Genomic DNA, 10,055 nt, shown 5'->3' on the forward strand with positions numbered 1-10,055 from the left:
CTTACGCGTTGCAAATTCCTAATCGTTGTGACGGAATAGCTCGTCCGGTTAGTTGGCAACCGCAGCTCCAGAGTTCTCATTCCTGCTTGTCCACCCGGCCTTCAGCACACGCCCAGAAGCTTTTTTTTTTTTTTCCTTTCGCAATATTTCACACGCGGCAAAGAAGGCGAACTTCGGCACGGGCTCCACCCCCACCCCCAGTTCACAAAAAATTACAGGACCTCTTCCTCGAGCTCAGCCGGGGTTCCCGGTCCTCCAGCGCTAGAGGGCGGCGCACTTTCCCCGCCTGGACTTGGGGAGCAGCAGCGGCGGCGGCAGCGGCAGAGGGAGCTGCCCGGAGCACGCGGGATCCCGTTGGCTTTCTTCTGACGCTTCCTACTCGGCCGCCGCGTGGGTTCGGCCGGGGAGTCTCCAAAGCGCAGGCGCCGACGGGGCGGGGAAAAGGGGAAGAAGGCTGACGACGAAGCACTCGCTGCGCTGGGCTGCCCGAGATCGCAGGTGAGGCGCCCTGGACTGCGCGAGCGAGCGAGCCTTGCCTCTAGCTCTGCTGCGCGACGGTCCCTTCCCACGTCCCCTTTTCCCTTGGCTGCTCTTGCAAGCAAGCCGTTTCCTCTCCGTCCCCTTCTCTGCCCCCAGCTGTATCACCCTCTGGCTTGTCTTGGGCGCCTATGCCCGTTTCCCACGTATTTGCACCGGCACCTTTTTCTTCTCTCCCTGCGCCGTTTCTCTAAGCTGTCGCTTAGTTTCCGGTCCCTCGACCCGAGTCCCACTGCCTTCCTCTCTCTCGGTAAAACCCCCGGTGAAGGACATTTGCTCGGCTCAGAAAAACAATGTGAATCTCTCAGGCTGCCTCTGGGGTTGCCTGCAGTCAGGTACTCGGGTTGAAACGGACTGGGTAGCGCGTTTTACCCTTCGGCCTTAAACAGATCTCCGTCTCTGCAATAGAGTAGTACTCTAATGTCAAATGGGAAATGTTTCCTAGCTGCCATAAGCGCGTACTTGTGTTTAACGGTGTGTGTCCCTGGCCTGCTTCATGCTCCACTGTGCAGCGTAGTTAAAAGGAAAGTACAAGTTTCTCGGCGTGCACTTCAGGTTTTGCAGCAAGACGCATGAAGTGGCATGCAGGGTGCGTATCTAAGGATGTGTGGAGGGCATTTCCTCAGCCAGGAAGTAGCCTCATCTCGCTCTTGTCCATCTGGAATGAGAAATTTGGAATTTTAGTGGGAAGGACGCTGTTTCTTGCCATTTTGAGCACTGACATTTCTCCTGTAAAATGACATTCTTTATCTTCTTTTTTTTGCCAGGCACTTGATAGGGTGGATTTTTAAAAACTTACCTTGTTTCCCAGGCACTGAAGAGTATAATGTATGCTGTCACAAGGTTAGAGTTGTTGCATACCCAGACAGATTAGCACGATCTAATTATCTTTATGCTCCTACTGCTCTTGGATTCATGAAAGTGAATTTTCAATTTTCTGTATGGGTAATCCTTGTGGTGATGAAGTAATTGTGTGACCAGTTCTCATATTTATGACCTTCACAGGTCTGTAAAGCTAAAGAAAGCTGAAGTAATATAATTGTAAAAATTCCCTCTGTTTTAGGCACAGCACAAAGGGTCATGCAACTTATTTAGCTGCCAGCGTAATATTATTACTGATTGTTTTCGATTTACAGAATTTTACATTGCTAAACAAGATGGTTAAGTGAGGCGCACTCGATTTTATGACCTTTCTTGCCACAGTTGTTAAGCAAAATATTGCAGTTGCTAAGAGAATCATGCAGTCGTTAAGCAAATTGGCTTCCCCCATTGACTTTGCTTGTGGGATGCTAGCTGGAAAATTCACAGTGATCACATGACTTTGGGATGCTTGAGCTGTCATAAATACATGCTAGTTGCCAAGCACCCAAATTTTGATCACATGACTGTGTGAGAGGCTGTGGCAGTCATGTGAGACTGTAAGTCACTTTTTTCAGTACCATTGTAGCTGTGGGTTGCTAAACGCATGGTTGTAAGCTAAGGACTACTGTACAGTGTAACTTTGGTATCTCACTTTTTTTTCAGATTAGTTAGTTTATTGATTAGCCCATAGGCCATATCAAAATATAGAGTTCAAAACACAAATTATTAATAAAATTCTATAAAAACAATAATTTAAAATGAAATTGGAGTAAAATAATTTAATATATAGATCAGTAAAATAAGAAAATTATATTTCAGTATCACCCGTACAATCTACCCCAATCAGTCCCACATATGTCGATCTCAGCCAAACCATTTTGCTCAAGTACTGCGCTTGTGTTAAATGTTGTTTTCCGGCCACACATAAGGTTTTAATATGGGGTTCCCAATGGGTCATTTGTTTAATATATGAACCTATGTACCTGTCTCTCACCCTCTTATACAAACAACAATCAAATAATATGTGAGCCAAGTCTTCTACCACTCCGCAAATGCAGATACGTCCAATCTCCCATATCTGACCATTGTATCAAGCTGTTTGAATCTCGCTCATGCAAATATCTCCTTAAGATGTTTTGACAATTGTAACTTTAAATAGCTGTCTATTTGAAAAGTATGTTTATATTTACTCAGCTATTTCAAGTTACCAGCCTTATTAACAGTGGCTATATCATTTTGTGCTTCTATGTCCATGATTCTTTGACCAGCTCTTTTTTTAACTTGTTCTCCTGTTGCACAAGAAACTGTCAAAATTTGTCAGGTTAGTAATCCAAGAGGTTTGTAATTGTGATTTTATCTGCTCTAATAAACTTAGGGAGTCTATCAATCTCCATTTCGTTGATTTTGTGTATCTCACTTTTCCCCATCATTGTCTTGTTTCTTTCTTATCCTTCACCAAACTTCACCTCCGGTTGAAGTAGGCCATCTGATACTCCCGAAACCATAAAGACTGCCTTATAACAAGTTAGACCAGTGGTTCTCAACCTTTTTAATGCCGCGACCCCCAACCGGTTGTAAGTCGAGGACTAAACCGGTCGTAAGTCGAGGACTAAACCGGTCGTAAGTCGAGGACTACCCAACCGGTCGTAAGTCGAGGACTTTCCCTGCCCGGGAGCGCCGCGCATGCGTGGTTCCGCCTCCTGCGCCGGCCGAGGCGTAGCTGGCAAGCGGCAGAGACGGAGCAGGCCGCCCACCAGCTGGCCCAGCTCAAGGGAGGTAAGGCACCCGCCGGAAAAGGGGAAAAAATGGCGGACAACCTTGCTTGGCGACCCCCGTGAAATGGTCGATCGACCCCAAATGGGGTCGCGACCCATAGGTTGAGAACCACTGAGTTAGACCTTGGTTTACCTAATCTTTATTCTTAATGCTGACTAGTGGTGGCTGCTCTTGCTGCCAGGCAGAATTTTTTCCAGCCTAAAGGGTGGAACTGAACACTTGACACTTAACTTTGCTAAAGGTCACAAGGTTGGGGAAGTATATATTCCACCGTTGTATTTCTTTTATTTTCTTAGGCTGTGCCAGCCATTTATATTTGTCCTACCCCTTTCTTCTCTTCTGCCACAAAGTACCGGTATTTGAAGTGTTTCAGTGTTGGGGTGGGGGAGAATGTCTGTTCCTTTGAGAAATATGTGTGTTGGGCAATTCTGCATATATTGCTAATGCTTTGTCTACAGCTATTAAAATTTATAGACCTGTTAAGGTCCTAGGGCCAGATTAGATGGATGACAGATTCCTAAACCATGAGTAATTGGCAAGCCTTTTTAATGGTTATGTAGGAATTTGATAGTGACCTGGCCTACTTTCTAGCTTTATAACCTTCTTTTGTGGCCCTTTAAATTTTGGTGCATGGCACCAAAAAGGAGCAATGTGATTTCCTCTTGTTTTTCAGCACCATCTCCATTGCAAACTGCCCCCAAAATACCTCCCCCATAATGAACACACTGTTCATTGAAGTACATATCTGAATTTTAGATACTCTCCTGATGGATGGAAGGGATGGGGCCGGTCAGATCACAGGGGAGAAGATGTTCTATAAGGCAGGGACTGCAACAGAAAAGGCATGCTTCCGAGGACCTACAAAATGGCATTATTTAAGGGAAGGAATACACTTACCCTATCCGCACTGATGGAGCAAATATAATTGCAAGTTATGGAGCTTTGTTATTTTAAATTCCCTTATCATCACAATCATTTATTTCTTCAAATTACTTCTTTTAAATGTCTCTCTACCTTTTTAATGAAGTCTCTGGTCTTCCATGTGCCTCCAGCTTAATGAGGTATATATATTGAAGGAAAACCAGTTCCTCTCCTGTTTTCAAATTATAACACCTGAAAAAATGACATGGTGTACTTGAATTCCATTTATTGTACATTTGGCATTTTGAAAAAGGTATATCTTTTGCACCATGGCAATGCATTAGCATTTTATAATTTTTCAGAGATGCTCCCACTGCTTTTTTTTTGCTGAGAGGGCTACTCTTTTCATGTTTCAGGCTTGATGAAAATGTCAGCTTTTTAATAAATAACTTAACAATTTGTCAGTTGACATTTATTTTTCATGAAGTTTCATTTTTTATCCTTATAAAATTCTTATTTTTTGTAATTTATGTATCTTAATATTAGGTCACTGAAACAATTGCAAAAGTATTGCTTCAGAATCTTTATACTAATCTATAGTGAGTATTTTGCATGGATCTTTTTGTGTCTTGGAACTATTATAAAGTGTAATGTGATGGCCATGATTTTTCGTATTCCTTATTCTGTAGATACTCTTTTGTCATTCCTATTGTGAAATTAAACATATAATCTGTATAGGAAGTTTTTAGCTCTTGTTCTGCACTGGACCTATGGACAATTATATGGTTGCAGGCATGTAAATTCATATTTGGCATTTAAGCAACAAGCAACTTAATAATTTTCCTTCTTTCACTCAAGCTTCTTGACATTTAAGACAGAAGGTTAGGTGAAAGTATTTGGACCAAAGGAGAATGTGGCAGATTTGTACATCAAACACCTTGAATATTTCATGTAGTTTCCTTCCTTGCTAGTAGAAGGAAATACATTGAATAGAATAATTGTTTAATTTATACAGAATTTTTCCATGTTTCCAATAACATTTTTGAAAGTAGCCACCATGCAGTTTGGATGGGTATATTCAAGTCTCGACTACAAGGATTTCTCTGAAGAAGGTGCTTTTTTAAAGTAATTGTTATTGCTATAATATTGATTAGCGCATGATTGCACATGATCTTGAGTTGAAATAGAGGAAGAAGGAAGCATTGCTTACTTGAAAAATATCAGCATAGACAGTGATTAGGGATATGGGGAAATACAATTTAAAATACCCGGAAGACATCAGATTGAAGAATGTTGCTTGACCTGTGGTGGTTCTTCTCATAATTGCATCTATGTCTGAATAAAGCCATAATCATTAGAGTGAGTAATAGGAAGTTTTAATACATGAAGGTTTTAAGAATATTTGAAGATTTAAACCCTTATGTTGTTTCAGCTTCAAAAGAACACATACTGATACAATACAACCACATCTGCCTATATGCAGTTTGTCATTAGCTCTTTTGTACAGATCCTGGTAGATCAAAAGTATCATATTGACCCACTCTACCACCAATTTATAGTGTGACAACAGTCCTTTGCAGAGCTTTGTTACTTTGTTCCTTTTTTTCTTCCAATGATCCTTTTATTTTAAACATCACTTCCAAAATTACATTTAATTTCAAGATTCAGATCCTCAGCATTTGGAAGAACTAAATGTGTGAAGCTCGATGAATTATTTTTTTGGAATTATTTTTTTGGAATTATTTATTGATAAAATGTGAGTGCAGTTTCATATCCCTCTCAGATTGTATGGAAAAGAGCTCTTTTAACATGTTACTCTTAGAGATGTAAGTCAGAATGGCCAGATAGAAAATGGCCATTACTGATGACAACCTATGTTCTTCGATAGAGTAATCACTAATGATAATCATAATAACGACAAGCCTACATATAGACATTTTTTGTCTTGCAGTTGATACAAATACGTAAAATGCAGCTTTATATACATTATATAATGTCCTCAAAATGAAGACAATTTTGGAGTATCACAAGTTGTGTATATGTTGTTCTTAGCACTTGCTTTGTTTAATGCTACTCTAGTTCTTACAACAAAGCTATTCATGTGTGATGGGGGAGGGGGGCATGTGGCATTACCAGACACCTTGCTGCAAATCCTGACTCCAGTTTGGGCAGAGAAGGATGGAGTAGCCCAGCTGGTATCTATGCCTCAGGAAGGACTAGACTGTGGGTGTCTCCATTCCTAGACCAGCATCATGCACCACATTGACTTTTGTAAGCTATATATACAGTATATGACTTTGCAGTTGTAAAGTTTCCAGAGCAAGATTTAGGAAGCAGCAATATGCAAATTTTCACTGACTAAACACTTTTTTAATTGAACCTGGTTCTTACATTTTTTTATGCAAGCAGCAGTAGTAATATTTTTATTTACTGGCATGTGCTCAGTACAAGCAAACAATTATAACATAATACAAACAAATTGTTATCAATGTACAGCCATTTATATATCAGTTAAACAATTCTAAACACTATCATAATTAAATCTTATATTGGGTGCTTCAGTACAGTATGGAAAAAGAAGGATTTTCAGCTTCATGAGAATCGGGCTCCAAAGGTTGTTCAAGGGGAAACTGATTATCGAGTAGATACAACATGAGTGAAGAGTCTCAAAAGTTAGGTCTCCTTTCCCACATGTGGAAAAACTAAGTGACTCTGATTGCATGATCAATCTGAGTTCAAGGAACATATTCAGTTTGGCCTCACAAAGCATTCAAGATGGGTGTTTGACACAGCACATTTGTATGAATAACGTTCTCTTTCCAGAAGAATTAGAGAAACTGCATCTAAATTGGCTTATAGAAAGATAGATTGTGAGCATTCATGCTTTGTTTCATAATAAGTTGGAAGAGACCTTGGAGGTCATCTAGTCCAACTCCCTGCTCAGGCAGGAAACTATACCATTTCAGACAAAAGGTTCACTCTTCATTTAATCATAAATATGAACTGCCTTTCTACCTCATTCTATCTTTCAGAATTTCAGATCTATAATAATACGAGAGAGAAAGCTAATATTGGATGGTAATAATTGTGATGATTGTACATTTACACCATAATTAAAGTTGTCATACCTCTCAGTGCCAGAGGATAGACACCATGAACAGGAGACTGCAATTATGTTAATGTCCTGCATATAGATGCTTTCTTGGCATATCTTGAGTTACTCAGGAACACAATAGAAGTTAAATATTTGGTTTTATTCAACAGCTCTCTTCATACCATTCTATGTTAGTTATGTTAAGACAGCCAGTTTGGTGTAGTGGTTAAGGCCTCAGGCTAGAAATAGGGAGACTGAGTCCAGTCTTGTGTAGACATAAAGCCAGCTGGGTGACCTTAGACCAGTCACTTTCTCTTAGGAAAGAGGCAATGGCAAACCACTTCTGAAAACCTTGACGAGAAAACTATATGAACTTCTCCCGGCAGTCTCTGGGAATCAGGCACAATTGAATGGAAGAAAAGAAAGGTTAAGTTGGATTTTACAAGTGGTAGTGAACATGTGCTGATGTTTTAAGAACAGCTTAATGACATCAAGTGAAATAGAGGGAGACCATGACCTAAAAATTATCATGGCTGTTCAGTATAATAATGGGACATGGGTCAGTGGAAGAAATTGATTGATCCAGTGGTGTTTGAACTTTCAAACTTATGAGAAAATGGCTTAGAGCTTTGTGTCTTCTTTCATTTTCCATTTTTTCCACACTTAGGGGTATAAATTCAGTCAATTTCCATAATACGTGTTCTCTGGTGCACTGTTACCTTTTAATTACTGTACCAAGAAGTAGGTATAGTTAGCAAGCATGATTTTGAAAAGAATATACTTTATTGAATGTTTCAAGCACCTTGTAATTTCCTGTGCAAACTAATGGTTCCACAAACTGAAACCTGACTTGTTAATTCTCTGATGGGCTGCAAAAGCTTCACTGTGCATCCTTGTTTTGATCAATTAAGGGGTATTTCTGCTGTTCATGCCATATATATTGTATGCATACTTCCTTCCACCTGCACCAGCAATTAAGACATTTTTTTCCTATGGGAAAGGCCAAGTCTTATGATGTAACTGTTATTACATCCGCTGCTAAATATATATTTCTTCTGACGTGTTGTATTCTTTAAACTTCAACATCTTAAATACTGAAGCTACAGATACTTTTTAAGGATGGCAGTTATTGCCTGTATATATTTGTGTTTTTATGCCATTCATAAAATACAGAAAATGAACTGTTTTATTTTCAGTGATGGCTTATCCTATTTTATATTCTGACTTTAACCAAATGTTCACTTCATAGTCTAGCATAATTCATAAGAGTCCTAGATAATATTCACTTATATTTGGTTCAGTATGGAATACGTCCTGAGCTTGTGTGCTTTCTGTATATATCAATATACCAATTTCACTTGTCAGACATTTGTTTGTGCAACCTTGTGGTTTATTCTTGTGTTTGTAGTTCAGCCAGTTCAGACAATGGCTAAGAACTTTTAAAACAGAATTGTGAGCTTTCTGCATTGTTAGTTACTCATGGATGGATTTGTACTACTTAGTCAGATAAAACAAATCTGATTGTATATAAATTGACTGGCTTATGTGATCGGTATTGTCCACTTTCTTAATGTAGCCACATCTCTTCTCTCAACATTTACCCTAGGGAAAAACCTGTTTGCCTTAAGATGTTAGAAACAACTTCATGAGGGTTTGTCTCCACTCTTTTTTGATAGCAGTGTTCCAATATCTAAAGGGCTGCCACAAAGAAGAGGGGGCCAACTTATTTTCCAAAGCACCTAAAGCAGAACAAGAAGCAATGGATAGAAACTAATTAAGGACAGAACCAACCTAGAACTAAGGAGAAATTTCCTAACAAAACAATCAGTGGAACACCTCCAGAAGTTATGAGTGCTCCAACACTGGACATTTTTAAGAAGAGATTGGACATTGATTTGTCTGAAATGATATAGGTTAGGGTTAGGGTTCATGGGAATCCTGTCTATCTACCATCGGTCTATTGTGGCCAATCACAGTGATGAACAGTTTAAAGGAGATATTTCTTTCTTTTCTTTTGATTATTTTTTTTAACAACCCAAGACACTTGTGAAACATCAGTGGAGAAAGAATCCAGAATTAGAGTAACTACATTCATGTATGATGTTATGGTAGAATCCTGAATTCTGATTTATCATGAATGGGTTTGTGCTGTGTTGTGTGTATCCATCTTGGCTCTCTTGGTGGCACCCATAGCTAAAAGGAAGGTGGTTCAATCAGGGATGAGGATCCTGCAAACCTACAGATGTGGTTTGCACTTCAGAACTGCTGTAGGTAGGTCAAAGTACTAAAGGCCTCTGCTGTGCTTTTTATAGCAAAAAGTTCAGGATGAAAGTTCAAAGGAAAGCATTGGATGTATTACATTCCAAGCATTATTGCATTATATAATAAATACTTAGAATAAATATTTGCTAAAGATACGATACAAGCCTAACAAAAAAATAATTGCCAATACCGCAGCTGTCTGGATTTACATGTTCTTAGATTGATTTATATACTTGAAATACTTCAAAATGGAAGTTTTAAATAAGGGTTTTCATGTATTAGAAGCATAGATTAAATGTTGTCAATCTCCATATTTGTATTAGATTATATGCTGAATATCTTGAAAAGATTAGATAAATTCATGATAATTTGGAGTTGTACAGTATGTGGAATCTGATGTATAAAATTCCCAATATTTTAGTTATTTTTAATTTAGCCAATATTAAATATTCCAGACATCTCTCTCCAAGCGTATTCATGACAATAGTAAGTAGAGGAAAGAAAAAATGAAATTAATCTATAAAAGCTATATTTCCAAGTAATGTGGACAACGAAAATAAAAATACTAAATTATTAAGAAGAAGGGAAACTGTTAGAACTTCACATGCTCAGTTTTGGAAATCAGTGCGTTGGCAAAGAAATGGTTTATCTAAAACCAATTCCA

The 10,055-nt window shown here is 39.0% G+C and overlaps 1 protein-coding gene across 1 annotated transcript in view; it reads left to right on the plus strand.

The window, feature by feature from the left end:
- The first annotated feature begins 404 nt into the window (after nucleotides 1-404).
- The window catches only part of FAM3C (family with sequence similarity 3 member C), a 33,514-nt gene continuing 23,863 nt past the window's right edge, over nucleotides 405-10,055 (plus strand). Inside the window, exon 1 of the mRNA XM_015822274.2 lies at nucleotides 405-498. The gene's annotated coding sequence lies outside the window, so the exon portion shown is untranslated. The remainder of the gene's footprint in view (nucleotides 499-10,055) is intronic.

Source organism: Protobothrops mucrosquamatus, unplaced genomic scaffold, assembly GCF_001527695.2.
Source record: "Protobothrops mucrosquamatus isolate PMUCROS unplaced genomic scaffold, P.Mucros_1.0 scaffold1515, whole genome shotgun sequence".
In the NCBI taxonomy this organism is placed as follows: domain Eukaryota; kingdom Metazoa; phylum Chordata; class Lepidosauria; order Squamata; family Viperidae; genus Protobothrops; species Protobothrops mucrosquamatus.